This window comes from Camelus ferus, chromosome 25, assembly GCF_009834535.1.
Source record: "Camelus ferus isolate YT-003-E chromosome 25, BCGSAC_Cfer_1.0, whole genome shotgun sequence".
Lineage (NCBI taxonomy): Eukaryota > Metazoa > Chordata > Mammalia > Artiodactyla > Camelidae > Camelus > Camelus ferus.
In genome coordinates, this window is record NC_045720.1 from 34,980,130 (window position 1) to 34,999,307 (window position 19,178).

Sequence of the window (19,178 nt, forward strand, 5' to 3'; positions counted from 1 at the left end):
TGTTGTTTTACAGCCATGTAAAGAATTTACATGGTTTTAATGTCAAATCTGTACAGTAGATTCTATTCAGAGAAGTTCTAGCTTCTGTTCTGTTCTCTCCACTTTGATCCTTCTCTTCTTTAACAATTAAACAAAAGAGGTTTACCCTTCTCTTTTCTGATGTATAAGCAAATGCACATGTATATGTGTTTATATATGTACATAATTTATATACATACAAATATATAAATTTGTGTCTTCCCCTTCTTCTGTATTAGATAAATGGTAGCGTACTATGTATACTTTTTTCTATCTTCTTTTCTTCACTTAATAGTGTATCCTGGAGTTTGGTCCATAGTGGGATATAGAAATCATCCTTGTTCCTTTTAACTGCACTCTATTCATTGAGTGGATATACCACATTTTATTCATTCAGAGCCTTATTGTGGATATTCTGGTTGCTTCCAGATTTGGGTTTTTTTCGGGGGAGGTGATAACTAGTGCTGCAATAAATAACCTTGTACATACGTGTTTGGATCATTTTTCCAGTTGTATCTATGGGATATATTACTAGAAGTGAGATTTCTAAGACAAAGGGTAAATGTCGTTTTGCTGATATGGCCCAGTTCCCAACCCCAGGGTATTATCGTTTCATTCGCTAGCAATATATGAGAGTGACTATTTCCCCATCGCCTCTCCAACAGGACATGTATTTTGGGTTTTTGTTAATCTGATGGTTAAGAAATAGTCTTTAATTTATATTTTCTTATTTTTAGTGACGTGCAGTGGGTTTTTAAAAAATATGTGTTAGGGCTATTTGTATTTCTTTCCTATAAACTATTGTTCATGTTGCTTGTCCATTTGTTTACTTTTTTGGTGTCTTTTTTGTTTCTATCTTTAGAAGCTCTTATACATTAACTATTTCAACCCTTTCTCTGTTATATGTTGCATATGTTTTTTGTTTTTTCCTAGTTTATCATTTCTTTTTACTTTGCTCTTGGTATTTATTTCCATGCAAAATTTTAAAAAAGTATTATTATGAAGTTTATTAGTCTTGCCATTGTTGCTTCTGGATTTTGAGTTAGGAGTTTTTCCCTTTCCTGATTGCAGAGAGATTCACCCATGCTTTCTTCTGCTATGTGTACGGTATGGTTCTTTTAAAGAAATTAAATCTGTGAGCTACTTGAAATTTATCCTGGTGTGTGCTGTGAGGATTGAATCTTTCTCATATTCATTCAGGTTTTTGACCAGACCTGGGTATCAGTGGCCAGGCAAAGACAGCTGTTTGGTTGGAGTCTAGAAGGCAGTTATTCTGAGTCATTGATTGAAGGAGGAAGCCATACATAGTTTTTTCAACTCATGAACTTCTGTGGTCCAGAGCCAAAACTCACGAACTTCTGTCATTAAGAGTCAGAACTCACCATTGTCTGTGGTTAAGAGAGCGAAATTTCCTCAAAATTGGCTACCACAAATAGGTGATGTTAAGAGTAAACTTCCTCTTCAGACTTCAGCACAAATAAAATTGGAAAAATCCTCCAAGAACCCAGCTAGTTTAACAGTAGAAGAGCTTTTGTAAGTTCGATATCAGGCAGAGAGCAGAGCTGACATAATTTTATGAGTTGACAAGCCTGGCCTGTATTCCAAGTGAGTGAGGACCATTCTACCTCTAGCAGAGTCAGCCAGAGAGCTGCTTCCAGACAAGACCACCATTTTTTCCACTAAGAAGCCAATTTGAATGCTCGGGGTTGGTGGTGCGGGGTCAGGTAGTGTGGTTCAAAGGAAGCATCGATGAAAGATGACTGAGCATGAGCTGATCATTGCTGAAGCTGGGTGATGGTGCATGGGGTTCATTACATTACTCCCTCTACTTCTGTTTGTGTTTAAACACACACACACACACACACACACGCACACATGCACACACACACACACACACACAGCCTGGCTGAAGCATTTGGTATTTACAGACTAGAGACTCCCCTGGGGCTTCAACATCTATTCTTGAATCCAATTAATCACCAGCAGAAAGATTATCCTAGAGGGACCTCATTCATTTGAATTCCTGTTGAAAAGTCTTTACTCAGTTACCTTTTGATATTACATCCTTTGCTTTTATCTTGGTGGACGGGAAAGATGTCCTTACAGAGAATGTTTCTGCATCTTCTATATAGTCAGTGCAAAGAGATCTACGTGGCTAGATCTACACTCTAGAATCAAAAGTTTTATTGACTTCAGGTGCATTTTTTGAGCAATAATCCTGCATAAATAGTATTGCATCCTTCTGCTGGAAGGCACCTAGTGACCAGCTTGCCTGTTAGTGCTGTGGCCGCCACTGATGACCTTTGCCTAAAACTCATTATTTCAGTAGGTGTTGGCAAAATGGTAGTATTCAAATTGGATCATTCTCGCTTCATTTATTTACTGAAAGACATCTGTAAAAGAAACTTCTTTTTCTTTTTTTCTCTTGAAGTATAGTCAGTTTATAGTGTGTCAATTTCTGGTGTACAGCATCATGTTTCAGTCATACATATACATACATATATTCCTTTTCATATTCTTTTTCATTATAGGCTGCTACAAGATATTGAATATAGTTCCCTGTACTATACAGTAGAAACTTGTTGTTTATCTATTTTATATATAGCAGTTAGTATCTGTAAATATCGAACTCCCGATTTTTCCCTTCCCACCCCATTTCCCCCCTTGGTAACAGTGAGATTGTTTACTATGTCTGTGAGTCTGTTTCTTTTGTAGATGAGTTCATTTGTGTCCTCTTTTTTCTTTCTTTCTTTTTTTTTAATTCCACATATGAGTAATATCATGGTATTTTTCTTTCTCTTTCTGGCTTACTTCACTTAGAATGACAATCTCCAATCCAGGTCTGTAAGAGAAACTTTTTCTTGTCACCCTAGGGTTCCTCTCCACACAGCATAGTGGACATGATTTAAGCCTGGAAAATACGAAGAGAAGCTTCCACCTTCCTCAACATTGAAACTTGATGAAGCCATGAGGCTTATGAAATGGAGAGCATGGCCTCTGGACAGAGCAGTCTGGATGAATTCACATAGGAACGTATGAATAAATAGGGCTGGCTTAACATTGCCTGCTTTTAACATAGGTGAGTTTGCCTAAAGCAACAATTTTAGTTGTGACATAAATCCTCCAGAACTTTTTTTAGACTATATAAAATAGAGTTGGATGTATACTAAGGCCTCTTCTGGTTGGTGGCAATAAAGCCATTCAAGGCCAAGTGATGAGAGAAAGGATGTGGTCAGTGTCCAAGACAGAAGCTGTGACGAGGGCATCCCTATGAATCAGGAGCAGTGTCCACAGTGGCAAAGATCTTGAGTCAGTACATCTGAGTTCAAATCCTAGCACTGGAACCTACCAACTATGTGCCTTTGAGCAAGGTATTTGAACTCTGTGAGCCTCAGTTTCCTTAGCTGTAAGTGGGGGCTTGGAGATTGTGACCTACCTTGCATACTTGTGCACATTAGAGAGGACATAAGCCAAGCGCTTTGGCCAGTGTCTGACCCAGAACAGACCCTCGCTAAATAGAGGTCGTCAAAGTAACTACTCAGTGATTGGACGAAGTAGTTAAGCTGTTACAGCGAAGTGTGTTACAGCTCAGTGTTACAGCAACCTGGATCCTAGTGAGAGACCAAGCAGCACTTGGAGGCTTGGAGGACTCAGGTTTATTACGCCAGTGGACCCAGAGGAGTGAACACTCCAAGCTCTGGACTCCATCTGTAGGTTTACACAGGCTTTTATAGGCTGCCAGTCAAGACTTTGCAACATTTTGCAACATCATATGCAGAGCAGGTGTTAGAAATGGACCAATCAGGAGTGAGCTTTGGGAACCAATAGAATCTTAGGGGTAAGTTCCGCTTTCCTAGAAGGAAGCCCTTTTACCGAGGCACAAAAGCGAAATAATACTGCCAGACTAGGGAACCAGATGGCACTGGTGGGAAAGTAGTGTCCCTGCCTGTGGGTCCTGCCAGTTTTTCATGGGGCTTCCCACCTCAAGGCAAGAATTAGGGTCCATCCCTAAATTCAGTGGATAAACGTGTCAGATAGCAAAACAACTTCTGGAGCAAACAAATGGACTACGTTTGAAAACTGCAGGGTTCCTGCTGGGGAGAGTTGTAGGTGCCACAAAATATGTTATATGTTGCATATGGTTTTTTCCTAGTTTATCACTGCTGAAGGGTTATAAAGCCAGGGCAACTCTCTAGTCAGCTACCAATAGAAATCAGAGTTCCCACTGCACTTCCAGACGTCATTTGGTGAGGAATATGTCCAAATCACGTTCCCTGTGATATCCAATGGTTCATTTCGAGCTTTCTCACTGATGTTTGCTGTATTCTAGCTTTTTAAGCAGAAACTCATTTGAGGATTTGAACTTAACTTTCTGTGGCTTCCTCTTTATCTAGTTTGATGTGTTCATGACACCAATTTTAGTCTTCTGGCAGCCTTTGTAATACCACAAGATGGGCTGCTCAGGCCTCCTAATTACTGAGGCTGTGACAGATGAGGATAATTGCTGTTAATTTCTGGTCTGACTGTGGTTGGGAAGAAGATGGGAAAACACTCTTAAGGCAGGTAGAGTAGAGTTGAAAGGCTCTTTCGAAAAGGAATTAATGGAAAAATGGGAGGAGGGTATAGCTCAGTGGTAGAGCACATGCTTAGCATGCATGGGGTCCCGGGCTGAATCCCCAGTACCTCCATCAAAATAAATATGTAAATAAATAAACCTAATTACCTTCCCCACAAAATAAATAAATATAAAACATTTAAGAAAAGAAAACGTGATCTCTTCTTTCTACCTTCAACATACTTTTAAATATCTTGGTACCATTTTTAGACAGAGTTTGAGCTCCCTACAGAGACCCCTAATGCACTTAAGTTTTTCACCCTCTTAATTGGGCCATTGCAGTTATGAGCACAGAGTAGGGTGTGGTATGGAGGGTCTGGTCTAAGATTTCCAAATCCATGTTGGTGATAAATACAGAGTCAAAGAATAACATTGGAACTGGGATTCAGATCTCAATTTTGCCCGTCTCCAAAGTCTGGTCTTAAGCACTCTGACTCAGAGAATAGCAGACTTGTTTATCAGAGAGCTGAATAAAGATTGGGAGAAATAAGTTCTCACTGCCTGTGTCAGGCTCAGGAAATGTGCCACTGACACTGAGACCACTGGGACTGGCTCCCTTGTAATTCTCCTCCATTCTTTCCCTCCTGGTCAACAAAGCAAAGGACCAAAGAGCCCTGTATTCCAAAGACAGGAGAAAATGGATTTTCCAAGGCCAAGGTCCCTGTAGACCAGTTAGATCCCAGAAGGAAGGTCAGCACATCGTTGTATTGGGAGCTACATGTACCCAGTAACGGAGCGAATGTTCAGCCATTGAGGGGAGGGTACATTTAGGGAGCCCATCGAGTCAGGGATAATTGAGTTATTGCCGGGGACAAGGTGCACCAGGCATCATCTCTAACTCTGAACAATATTGGCCACTAGGCTTGGCTGGTCTGAGCTGAGCTATAGTAAAGCTAACCACTTACGCATTAGCTCTGAGAGAGAATGAGCTTCCTCCAGACCAGCTGAGAGAGTGACGAGATCAAGTCGGCCAGGTGATGCTACTGCTCTGTGACAAGGGAGGTCGGGTTGGGAGGGGAGATTGAGGAGGATACCAGCTGGGGAGGAGATCTGGGTAGAAAATGCTCTGTGGAATAGAGTATTTGGTGTTATATCAGTTAATGGAAATGACACCTGCGTAGGTTTCTCAGCCGGGGCAGGATTCCCAGTGAAGTAACTCTCAGGAAAGGTGGAGTGGAGGGACCAGCTGGTGGGAATGCTGTTGGGGTGGAAGTATCGATGTTTTGGCCATGGCTCTGTGAGCTGGTGCACCTGCTTCGTGGTCCTGAGCTGCCTGTCTGCTTGCTTTGCCTGGTAGTTAGGTAGAGCCACGCGTTCCGCTGGCTGTTACTGGAGCTCAGCCCAGGGTAGGTCTTCAGCGCTTTGATTTTTTTTTTTTAGTTCACACCTGGATTCAAGCCTTGAAGAGGCTATTTTTATCTTCTTTGTTCCTCAGTTTCTTTATCTGTAAAGGGCAGGCACTGGACCGGTGGGTCTCAACCTCAGCTGTGCTGGAGACCCCAGAAGTGGTTGCTGTCAGGTCAGCAAAACCAATCCAGTCAGAATCCTTATGAGTCCATGCAGCCAGGGCTGAGAACCCCGGAACCAAAAATTTGTTATTTGTCTTCAGAAAACTCTTTCAGGGGATAGAAAAGAGTGGTAGGTTAGTCAATCCCTGTGTTATTAACTGTTAACTGTTACTATTCTTTTTTTTTTTTTTTGTATAAAGTGGTAACTGAGAGAGGGTACTGCCATCTTTGTCTTTTTTTTTTTTAATTGTCTATATAGTCAGTTTACGATGTGTCAATTTCTGGTGTACGGCATGGTGTTTCAGTCATACTTGTACATACATACATTCCTTTTCATATTCTTTTTCATTATAGGTTACTACAAGATACTGAATATAGTTGCCTGTGCTGTATAGAAGAAACTTGTTGTTTATCTATTTTATATATAATAGTATCTACAAACCTTGAACTCCCGATTTATCCCTTTTGCACCTCCTTCCCCCGCCCCAGTAACCATAAGTTTCTTTTCTATGTCTTATGAGTCTCTTTCTGCTTTGTAAATAAGTTCATTTGTGTCTTTTTTCTTAAAGATTCCACATATAAGTGATATCATATGGTATTTTTCTTTCTCTTTCTGGCTTACTTTGCTTGGAATGACTATCTCCAGATTCATCCATGTTGTAGCAAATGGCATTATTTTATTCTTTTCTATGGCTGAATTGTATTCCATTGCATAAATATACCACAACTTTTTATCCAGTCATCTATCAATGGACATTTAGGTTGCTTCCATGTCGTGGCTATTGTAAATAGTGCTGCTGTGAACATTGGGGTGCATTTTTGTGAGTCACCTCTGTCTTGTAAATCTATTTGGATATAATCCTGGTTCTAGGCAACCCCTGTCATTCCTCATGCTTAGGGAGCAGAATTGGGACGATATGGGAGTGAAGAAGTCCCTCTGGAGCCCTGCCTCTGTGAGACGCTGGTCAAATTCATTAGGTTTAAACTAGGGGCAGGCAAGGTAAGTGCGACTCTAGAAAAAAAAAAGAAAAAGATACAAATTTTATTTACAAACCAGAAATAGACTCACAGACATAGAAAACAAACTGTGGTTACCAGCGGGGAAGGGAGGAAGGGATAGATTATGAGTTTGGGGTTAACAGATACACACTACTATGTATAAAATAGATAAATAACAAGGTCCTACTGTATAGCACAGAGCACTATATTCAGTTTCTTGTAATGAGCCATAATGGAAAAGAAACTGAAAAAATATGTATGTATGTATTTATGTATAACTGAATTGCTTTGCTGTACACCTGAAACTAAAACTGTAAATCGATTACACGTTAATTAAAAATAAGAATTAAAAAAAAAAGATGCTCTGCGGGGCCTTCCCCCTGCTTTCTGGGGGAGACCTGGCATTTCCCGAGCCGTCACTGGTAAGCCCGGAGAATTTCTCCCCAGTAGATCCACCCTCTCCTCCTCCTTCCTCTGCACCCTGGGCTGCTTCTACTTAAGCAGGGAGATTAAGTGGATCGCAGATGTGAGATTTCAGTTCCTGGGTTTTCTCATGTAGCAACTGGAAAATTTCAGGCTTAAGATAACAGAGCTTTTCCAGAATTTCTCCTGGGTTGTTACTGACACTAGGCTTAATGTAATCCTGAGCGGGAAGACTAAAAGGAGAAAACATTTCTCCTTTGCGTCTCCAGTTACTAGATTTGGTCACGTAGGAAGAAAATAGTCCTCCCTTTTGGGTGGGCACTGAGTTCCAAGGCCTCCTCTGCTATTGAACTGCCTGAGCAAAGGCCCCAGGAGAGAGGCAGAGGGACCTGTGATCACACTTCTCCCTCCCTCTTTGCTCAGGTCGAAGAAACTCTTCACGTCCTGAAATGTTCTTATTCACATTTTTTTAAAGTAAAACATAAAAGAGGAGATAAAATAATAAACAAAATAAGTGAAACAAATATATTTAAGTGAAAATAAAATGATTAAAGACCCTCAAAGCATCTGTGATAATAGAACACAAGTCATTTGTTCTGAAGTGTCTGGATTGAGGTCAGTGCAGATGTGCAGCCTGGGTCTTATACGTTCATATCAGGTTGGGTTTGGCTGCAGGAATTACTGCGTCCTTTTTTGGGTCACAGCTTTATTGAGATAAAATTAACATACCATAAAATTCACCCAGGTAAAGTGTAGGACTTACTAGTGTTTAGTATATTTACAGAATTGTGCAACCATCACTGCAGTGAATTTTAGAACACTTTCATCACCACAGAAAGAAAGCCCATATCCTTAGCTGTAACCTTCCACCCCGCCCCACAACCCCACTCCCTGACCGCCGGCAACTGTTAGTCGGCTTCCCGTCTCTGTGAACTTGCCTCTTCTGGACATTTTGTATGAATAGACTCCTACAGTAATTGGCCTTTTTTGTCTGGTTCCTTCTACTTCATTGATGTTGTAGCACATGCCAGTGCTTCGTGCCTCTTTATGGCTGAAAAATACTCTATTGTGTGGCTACACCAGATTTTGTTTACCCGTTTGTCAGTTGAATGGACATTTGGCTGATTTTACTTTTGGTTATTATGCATAAGGAGTGTGAATACTATGAATGCCATGAACATTCATGTACAAGTTTTTGTGTGGACATATGTTTTAATTTTTCTTAGATACACACCTGGGAGTGAATTGACAGGGTCGAATGGTTTAAGTTTTTGAGGAAACTTACAGATTTTTTTCCAAAGTGTTTATATCATTTTACATTCTCACCAGAAGTGCGTGAGGATTCTGATTTATCTACATCCTCGCCGATACTTGTTACTGTATGTTTTTTATTCTAGCTATCCTAATAGGTGTAAAGCATTGTCTTGTGGTTTTGATTTACATTTTGCTTCTGCCTAATGATGTTGGCCATCTTTTCATGTGCTTGTTAGCTATTTGTATACCTTCTTTAATAATGTCTATTCATATCTTTTACCCATGTTTGATTGGGTTTTTATCTGTTTATTTTTGGATTGGAAGAGGTTTTAATACGTTCCAGGTGGGCACAATCCCTTTCTCAGATCTGTGATTTGCAATATTTTCTCCCATCTGGTGGGTTGTGTTTCACTTTTTTTTAATAGGGTTCTTCAAAGCACAAAATTTCTTTATTTTCTTTATGAGTTCCAGTTTGTTTTTTCTATTATTGTGTGTGCTTTTGATGTTGTATCTAAGAAACCATTGCCAAATCCAAGGGCATAAAGATTTACCACTGTTTTCTTCTAAGAGTTTTTTAGTTTTAGCTCTTACACTTAGGTCTTTAATCCATTCTGAGCTAGTTTTTCTGGATGGTGTGAGGTAGGAGCTTGACTTCATTACTTAGCATGTGGATATGCATTTGTTTCATCACCATTTGTTGAAGAGACTGTTTTTTCCCAGGGAATACTTCTCAAGGGCAACATTTTCAGAGGCAATCCCAATGTTTTGCTGTTTAGTAAAAGACCCATAAGCAGAGAAGGTAAACTGATGTTTACTGAGCCCCCAGTGTCCGAGTCACAGGGTCCTCCCTGGCAAGGTTGGCGATTCCCAGGCGTATCCATTGCCAGTCTCCTCTGTGTGCCCCCGACAGGAATTACTAATCAATCACAGCACACTGGCTAAGCCTTGATGACTGCCAGGGCTGACATGAACACGTGCTGTCCCAGGAGAATCAGTTCAGGAGGAATGAAAACAGTGAGGTTAATTTGGGATGTGTTGAGTTTGTTGTGCTGTGGAGATGTGTAGACGGAGCCGTGGTAACGTTAGTTGGATTAAAATGATTGAAGCCCAGACCAAGGGAGACATCTGGGCTGGTGAGTGTGACTTGAGACTTTGGTGTACAGATAGGAGCAGATCCAACCTCCTCGAATGAGTAACAAGGCAGGACAACCTACAGTTGACCCAGGGAGTCCGATGAGGCCACAAATGGGACTGCATGGGATGGGCTGAAGAGGTACAAGAAAAACCAGGACAGACTGCTGGCAAACAAACCAAGGGTAAAGGGTGATTCAGGGAGGGCTAATGATGGTGTCAAATGCTGTGAAAAGTGTGGGATGGTGCAGACTGGAGAGTGTCTCTGATTATCGTGAGAAGGATGTTGTCACCTCAGCAAGTGCCGTCTCAGAGAGACAGAGGAGGTGGGGGCAAGATGCGATGGCCTGAGTGTGAACTGGGTGTGAGCAAAGACTCGTGTGGGTGAAATCTGATGAGACAGAGCCAAGTCTCAGAAAACCAACAAGATTATTGTAATGTCTTGGAATTAAAAAAAAATCTGAGGTCAAATAAAATGTTCAGTCGATCGTTAGAAAAAATGTCCAAGGGAAGATGAGCTTGTGTGTGTCTGCCTGATTCAGTCCGCATGTACAACATCAACCCAGTGGGGTCGCTGTCTGAGGCAGACCCTGCAGAAATGAAGCCTACCTGGTGGGGGGAAGTTAGTTTCAAGTGCAGGCCTTGCTAAAGAATACTGGCAGATGAAGCACAGCATCCCTAAGCTGTCTTTCTCATGGGAGATACCATATGGTTACCTGCGTCTGGAATCCAGAGTGCTTTAAACATGTTAATCCCTGGGGTGCATCCTAGACCTACTGGACCAGGATCTCACGATGTAAGACCCAGCTTTAATAAACTCTTCAGGTTTAGAAAGCTCTAGAAGGCATTTGCCCAATGGATGGCTGATGATGTGGATACATTCCAGTCGTTCCATTCATAGGATTCTGCAGCAGTTTCCGGATATGGTGAACTAGAGACCTGATTAAGAACTTCGCCTACTGGGCAATTTCCTGGAGCCACCATCTATAGATGGAGTTAAAATATTCCTGAAATAAACAACCACAAATTGGATCCACTTCTGTCAAAACAGAGAACAGGGAAAAAGCTCTTTATTTGCCTCAAACTGTCTTGGAATATTTTTAGGAGGAGCACAGGTGACCATTAGCTAAGATTTTGCAACTGCATTGTATATAGTTCAGTGTTTCTCACTTGGAATTAGTGATTTATTTTATTATTTAAGTCTTAAGTCATTTAATGTTTCCTTAAAGTGTCCTGATTTGAAAAATTGCCGCAAACAACAACATCAAGGAAAAATTCCAAACTCAAACCCACCCACCGACAAGCATAAGAGCTATGTAAAGACTGGGGCCATATTGCTTACACTGATCAAAAAATGGCCACTGTCCTGGCTAGTGGAAGTCATTAGGGAAATTTCTGTCTCAGCCTAAAACATTCACTAGCAGAAAATTAGTTTCACCTCATTCCACTAAATAAATGTGGAACAAAAGATGCAAAATATTGGTTTGAGGACATACAAAATCATTCACTTGTCCAGATTCCCATCAACCTTGGGTGAGTCCATATGTAATCCTGACTATCTGGAACTATTGATTTAATAACTGAAAGGGGTTCAATTCTAAAAAATATTTACTGAGTGCTAATAAAAGACAAAGTTTCTGCCAGCATTAAGTTAACATGAGCAAGACAGATATTAAGTATTTCAAAAATACCATTGCACATATATGTACTATATAACTTCTGTCAGGCGAGGCTTGCATGTTAATGGACTCATGATAAAATGTTCTCAAAATACATGGTATATAATCAAGTAAAGGACATATTAAGGTGCAAGAGCATGAAAAAACGTAAAAACTTAGCATTCATAGATTTCACTTACTTTGAGTTTTAAGGAATAAAAATATTGGAAACATAACATACTTTGAATTTTCAGAATCATCCCAAATTTTCATAAAGTTTTTTTTATCTGGGAGGCTATCCAAACCTTAGTCATGACTAACTAGCACAGTCCATAAATTAAACATCACTTCTATGTTTTCCAGGGCTAATGTTGGAGGACTGGTTAAAACATTACTGTGGACAAAAGTGCTAACATGTTTTAATACCTACCACGAAGCTGTCAGTCAGAAGTATCAGCCCAGACCGTTTCAATTGTTCACTTGTTTCCATCATATAGATAATTTACATCTACTTTGCTCTGATAAAGGGACATAGTAATCTTTATCAATTAAATTTTTCTTATTATTCCTATTATTACTCAGTCAGTATTAAACTATTGAACTAGAAGTGCCTCATTTTGGCATGAAAATGGGTTCCTAAAATGAATGGTGTTCACCCTGAAACACAGGGCAGAACATGCACGCTCCTAATCTTTGGAATTAATCCGGAATTTAAAAATCCAGATACTTTTATAAATTACAAATGTGTAAGTTAGTATATAAGCGATGAAACCCACAAGCTCTGAGCATCATGGAGAGCACAGGAAGAGCCTTTACAGTTCAGAGGTGCCGTCACCTGTTAATTCTCGGGTGGGTGGTTTTGGCCTTTTAGGGATTAATCAACCAGATTCCCTGACTTGGAAGCTAGGGTCTCGAACTAGCACAAAATATACTGGGAAGCCCGATTTAGGAACTTGGCCGTCTCCTGTCTCCAGGAATGGGCTCACACGGAGGGATGTCTTCCTGTGGAGGTTTTATTGCTCACGTGGAGCCGGGAGGAAAATAATCGGGCAGATTCTACAGACGTGGTGAATAGACTGGGCTTTGAATTACAAAGACCAGGGTTGGGGTCCTGATTCTGTAATCACAGGTTGTGTGACTTGGGCAAGAAGTCAAACCTCTCTGTGCCTCTGTTTTGTTTCTATAAGATGGAGTCCACTTCATGGGCTTGTTGTAAAGATTCAATGAGAAAACATATTTTTTCAACTGATACGCCATGAACATGGCTGTATGATATCACTGAAAGGCAATGACTAAAATCAATACATATATACTCTTATTTTTTTAAAGGAAGCTTTACCGATTTAAACATACGTTTTGCATACATTATTAAAAAGTTTCCAGAGAAGCAGCAAACTCCTTCTGGAGCAATGTCATGAGATTCTTTTTTTTTCTTTTAACATTTTTTATTGATTTATAATCATAATGCCGTGAGACTCTCATCACTGATTCAGGAAGTGAAACACACAAGCGGAAGCTGTCTGGTTCTGTAGAACCAGGCCAATTTGTTCAGCTCATGGGAGGCAGCGGTGTCGAGAGTGTGAGAGTCACTGTCCTCCTTTCCTTAAATGTAGCCGTGGTGGCTCTGAGACGGGGGAAGGGGTGCTCTTCTGGGCCTGCTGGTCTCCCGAGGGTGCTGACCACTGGCAGGCGACTGGGTGGTTTCACTTCCGGGGCCCCGAGATGAATGGGGCTTAAAGCAATCGTGAAGTCCTCTCAGGGGGATCTGGGAAGGAAGAAGCCCATCCAAACAGGGCTCTTGGGCTCCCACTGTAGTAGATGCACATCTAGAGACCAGTGGGAAGCGCAGCACAGCTCAGGAGAAGCCCAGAAATGAGCATCAGAATGAGTACCACTCTGGACACAAAGGTGACCTTGTTTCTCATCTTCGGTGTAGATTCCCAGAGTGACACAGGGGTGGGCCTCAGGGGTCAGTCTAAATGAGGCTTCAACTTCAGAAATCTGGAGCTACGGGCTTTTTATTGTTTAATCGGAAACCTCATTTTGAGCGGAAAAACTAGCAACTTGTACTTAGGTAAATTCGTTCTCAGAGTGGTGGGAAAAACGACTTGGTTGGGGTTTGGGGGGAGGCTGGTTGTTTCATGCAGACTTTGAAGGGCACCGTTGGATTTCAGAAGCAGGTGCAGCCAGACTGCTTCATGGCTTGAGCCTTCTGAGTCATTGCCCGTGCCTCTGGTGAACCGCGTCACTGCTCAGGCATGGCACCCTGTGCTCCGTCTGTGTTTGGGATGGAATCTGCACAAATATTTGTTGACTGAGTCTGCTGTGCAGACACTATGCTACGTGCTGGGAAGGCAGAATATGGATGAAAGCTTACACACTACAGGTAGTTGATCGCATAGAAGATTTTTCCACTTTAACTTCTCCTTGTCTTGTAACTGACTTATCTACCTACCAAAATTCAGAAACCTGTTTTGAGATGTATTAGAGAGATGTGAATTACCTTCTTTGGGTACAAATCCATTTCTTTCCTGGAGTCAATGTAATAATACCTTTTATGACATCTGATGGTTCCTGAAAATCAATAAAACCAGTCGATGGTTAATGTTTGACTAAAGGTGAAGGGAGAGGCTGGGGAAGCAGAGCTGTGCAGAGGGAGTGTCCCCTGGGGAGATACTCAGATCCTAGCAAGAGTCTCAACAGCCGAATGGAAGAAAATAATTTTTAACAACCATTTTGTTACTTACTTCCAGAAAGGTAAGGGTTGACGCGTCTTAACTCTATCTGTAACATATTTCTTTGAGAGTGACAGAATAAATGGTGGAGGGGAATACTTAAAAGGACAGATCTATTCCTTGAGGGGTGCTATGTAGCATTTGCTGGGAAGGGAAGTTTATTCCTGGTGTGACAACTTTTGCTTACGGAACCTAATTTCTTTTCTCATTTTCTTTTAATCAGTCTGTATCTTTTGTAAATTCATTTGATGAAGTGGTTTGGATTGAATCAAGCTTGGTAGTGGAATTAAAGGAAAGAACAAGGCTTTGGATGTTTACATGTGTATTACACCCCTTCTTTGTACTTAAAACATCAAAGTGTCTCGCCCTGAGATGCCCCTTGGGGCTCGTATTCTAGAAATTGGGGCACATTCTCACTAAGTGTCATCTCTCAGATGTGATCTTCAAAAGCATTCTGTTTACTTCTCAGAGAGTGAGATTTGCTTTGGGATTCTTAAGACTGTCCGGGAGACAGTGGTGGAAGGGACATGCAAAGGAGAAAAAAAGCCCTTTATTAAAAGCAGTGGAAAAAGAATTAAAAACAGACGGACAGATCTGCCTTCCCAGTTGGGAAAGCAAGGTTGATGTTTGTGTTGGTCAGATTCTGGTCTTTCTTTTCGGTCATAGTGGTGGATGTACCATCAGCTACTGAGTGGTTATTTTGAGATGTCAGGACACGTGCTGCTTATGGGTGCCTTCAGAGGGCCAGCCCCTGCCTCTGTCTCAGTTTTTTCTTCACTGTGGATGACTTTCTGGGAGCAGACGCCCTCTGTGAGGAAGGAAGCCAAGCAGGAGATTGGAAGGGCAATGCATTTACTAGTATTTTTTCGTTTTTATTTTTCTTCAAAAACTTAGATAGCAAGGGAGGAATAATTTGAAACAAGGAGAAAGCACATGTTTAGATGACATGGAAAATAGATGACATTCAACTCTCACCAGGAAACCAAATGCGTCTTGCTGAGTGAGGGTTTATCATGGATCACAGGGTGTATGGTTTATGAGTCATCAGGGCTGGGCTGCTGGGTTAGGCCAGTTTCATCGTTTACCAGCCAGCGGGCATTGAGCAGATTGCTTAAGCTCCCTGTACCTTAATTTTCTCATCTATGAAATGGAGGTTACTTGCCTAACCAAGTAGTTATGAGAGTAAATTAGATAAGCATGTAAAGAACTCAGTGCATTGTTTCACACATGATAGACGTTCAATGAATGTTAACGCTCCTTTTCATGAGGAAGTTCAAGTAGGCGACTTAGGTCAAATTGACAAGTTACTGTTTCAGTCTCTAGGGGAAAGAAAAGCCATCATAACACTGTGATAATTACACCTTCTGTTGCGTCAGGGAGGAACTAATACTACACCAAAGGAGTGAAGTGGAACAATAAGAGAGAATGAGAAAACATTTGGGTTTTGCTTTTTGCCTTAATGAGGCAATTTAAAGCCCCACTGACATTTCATACGTATGTCTTCCGGTGAGATGTGGGCATGGCATCCTTTGAAACTTGCTCCTTCGACCCCTGGGAAAAATCCTCGTCAGTCAAGGTGAAGATTGCACTTGCAGTACCTCCTCCCTTCTTTCACGAAAGGCGTAGTATATTCTGGCAGCAACTCAGCTTCCTGTTCCATTGTCAAAGGAATTCTCTGGAAAGGAGAGTGTGCCCACTTTTCTTCAAGAGAGAAGACATGTCCAGAGAGATGACTCTGGATGGAAACCTGAGCATCACTGTGTTCCTTTCTCCAGAGGCCCCCGGATGAGTGCTTTTATGGGGGTTAGTTTACATGGACAGAAATATACAGATTTATTTGTTAGTATAAAATTATGCTACTCCAGGAATCCCTTGTGTTGTTTATCTATTTTTAAAAAATCATTTATTTACTTGTTTTTGTGCAAGGAGGTAATTAGGTCTATTTACTTATTTTTAGAGGAGGTACTGGGGATTGAACCGAGAACCTCAGGCTTGTTACGCACGAGCTATACCCCCCTCGCCTCTGGTGCTGAATTTAGAAGGGGCTAGTTGTTCTGCAGTCTCCTCATTGATTAAACAAGGAAAGAGGTATTGAGGTCTGTTAGGGGCATATCAATCTACCTGTTTGTTCCTTGTGAGAACAAATAGGGATGTTTACCTAGGTACAAGAAGTATTAACTTAATAAAAGCAGATATCCACCCAGTGGTTGAGGTTTTAACTATACTAAAGATGATTTTTCACTTAAGCGTATAAAACAGACCAAGCTACACTTGGTTATTGTCTATGTAGTACAAAGAAAACTTAATTTCTCTTAAGAATATTCATGAGACTGACATTGAATTCTCTCTTCCATGATATTCTGAATCAATAGTTTCTTACCATATTTTGAAAACATTAGGACTTGTGCTTTTGAGTAAGGCACGAAGAGAAATCAAAAGGGCAGATCTGTGCTCCTAAAGAATGTTTAAAGAGGAACACGTGTTCCTCATATGGAAGATTTTGTGCTTGTCTGTGCAGTCAGAGTAATCACACCGCTTCCTCCACCTCACTGAGCTGTTTCCTGCCCTGTAGGATGACAGAGGGGACCTGCGTTACAGGATTACTGTGAAACTTACATAGGGTTTTCAAAATACTTAACTTAGCTTTTTTTTTTTAAGTTTCAATTATAAGAAACTAAACTCATGGGTGCGATTTCATAGAGATCTCTTCTTAAGAAGAGGTATCTTCTTTCATGAAGATAGATTACATTCCCTTTCCCCTTACTCTCTTGTCCATCCCAGTTGTCAGTTATGATTTAATTACAGAAATCAGAAAGTTACCCTGTCGCGTTTGAGTATGGCTGCGTGTTGGTCATTGGAATCTTTGCCTCAGGGTCACCTTGTAGATGAACGAGTATTACAGCAAGTCTTTGGTTTTGTTTTGCTTTAAATCTAAGTAGTTTAATCCTTTGGGATGAGATCTAACCTAAACTTATTACCTCATACCAAATTTCTAAGGCTAGGGTGCATTATGTTATTATCTTGACAAAATACTCATCTGCGCACTTTATAATACACAAAGAAATATGGTATAACACATGAAGAAACACTTTGTCAAAAATAATTAAGCCACTTTGTTGAGAAGTAGTGGTTCCAGTCCTCCTCTTTAAGCCAGGAAAGGCCCGTGTGATGCTGTTCTGCCGGATGTGGAGGAGAGGAGGTCCTCCCCCTGCCCGCCTTGGAGGGCTTCTGAGGTGTAAACCTGGCGCCTCAGGGAACTCAACGCCCGCATCCTTACCGCCAACCTGCTTCACACGTCAGAGGAGCATCGTGGCAGAGTAACCGTCTGTGTCCCATGTGGCCGCCCCCTTCCCTTTGACCTCATCTTGAAGGCACTTCCATTCAGGGCTGGGACATCCTGTGGCCCCATGTGGGGAAGGCTCCTCGCCCCAGCTGCCCCTCCCCTTGCTCACAGTGGGGGTATGCTGGGTGGGACAACAGCCAGCCAGGAGGAAGCGTGAGCCCACTTCTCAAAATATGCCTTAGAACTCATTATTTTCTTTAATAAGAGTAACTGGGGGCAGGGTATAGTGTAGTGGTAGAGTGCATGCCTAGCATGCACAGGGTCCTGGGTTCAACCCCCAGTACCTCCATGAATAAATAAATAAATAAATAAATAAATAAATAAATAAATAAACAAACAAACAAACCTAATCACCCCCCCAAAAAATAAATAAATAAAAAGGTAAAAAAAAAAAGAATAGTTATGCCAATAATTTGTATGTAAATCAATTATATAAATTTACAATATTTTAAGAGGAGCCATCCATCCTCGTGTGAACCTGTTTTCCTGACCATGAACCTGTTGATTAATAACCACCCTTACTTTCACATCTGTGTAAATCCAGATCTTCATGTGCTGAGAGATGGGCATGTCTCTACTGCAAAGTTTCATGAGAGAATAAAGCATTTACATTTATGTGTGTGTGGGGGGAGGGGATGACCCACACTTTCTTTTCCTCCCTCCCTCCCTCCTAATCATTTGGATGTGAAGGCAGCAGCCCAGATTTTATGCCTGTCTATTTGTTTCTAGCTTATTAATGGCCACTTTAATTGGGTCCCTAATTTGTCAAGAGTGCAAATTGGTCAGATCCTCTTGTGATTTTTCTGAACCTTAAGTGATGTAACCGTGCCAGGGGTTTGCGAATGAGCCCACAGAGATGGGCACGATCGATCTGAACACAGCTTGATAAACAATGGTGTGAGCGAGCTTTTACCCTGCTCTTTACTCATATCTGGCCTCGCTGTATAATTTATGCTGCTCTTAGCGCTATACAACGCAGAGGGCAACTAAGTGGCACCCGGGATGCTTGGCGCTGTTTGGTCCTGATGGTGTTACGAATTCTAGTCACGTTCTTTCCTGGCCACATCGCATGTAATATTTGGAAAGAAATTTTGCAGTCCTCTCCTTCTGTACCATCTTTGTCGGAAATGTATGGTTCAACCTTAGAGCATGGCAAATTATTTTAATTCAAAACCCTTAATTTTTTTAGAAAAACAAAAAGGATGAGCAATGACTGACTCTGTGGAAGGTTTGCCTATCACTTAGCTTTTTGCAAAGGGAAAGAAATCAATGCTCATGTATTGATTTGCTTGCAGGTTTTGAGACCTGGGACCTAGAAATTCCCTCCTTACTCAGATAAATGGGGAAATGATAAAAGAGTGTCTGAAAATGGCTCTTGAAAGAATTGGAGCCCATTAGGAGAATCAGTCAGGCTTCGAGTGGACTCCTTGGGATGCTGTGGGCACTGCATTTAGAATAACTGAATAAAGCCCCACCGGAGGCCACCTGTATCTT

General features: G+C 41.3%; 1 protein-coding gene across 2 annotated transcripts in view; it reads left to right on the plus strand.

The window, feature by feature from the left end:
- Positions 1–19,178, plus strand: part of CDH17 (cadherin 17) — a 92,107-nt gene that overhangs the window by 17,133 nt on the left and 55,796 nt on the right. The window contains exon 1 of one of the 2 annotated variants that reach the window (XM_032467777.1): positions 14,235–14,363. The exons of the other annotated variant lie outside the window; for it this stretch is intronic. The gene's annotated coding sequence lies outside the window, so the exon portion shown is untranslated. Of the gene's footprint in view, positions 1–14,234; positions 14,364–19,178 lie in introns of those variants that run through there. 2 annotated transcript variants of the gene reach the window in all.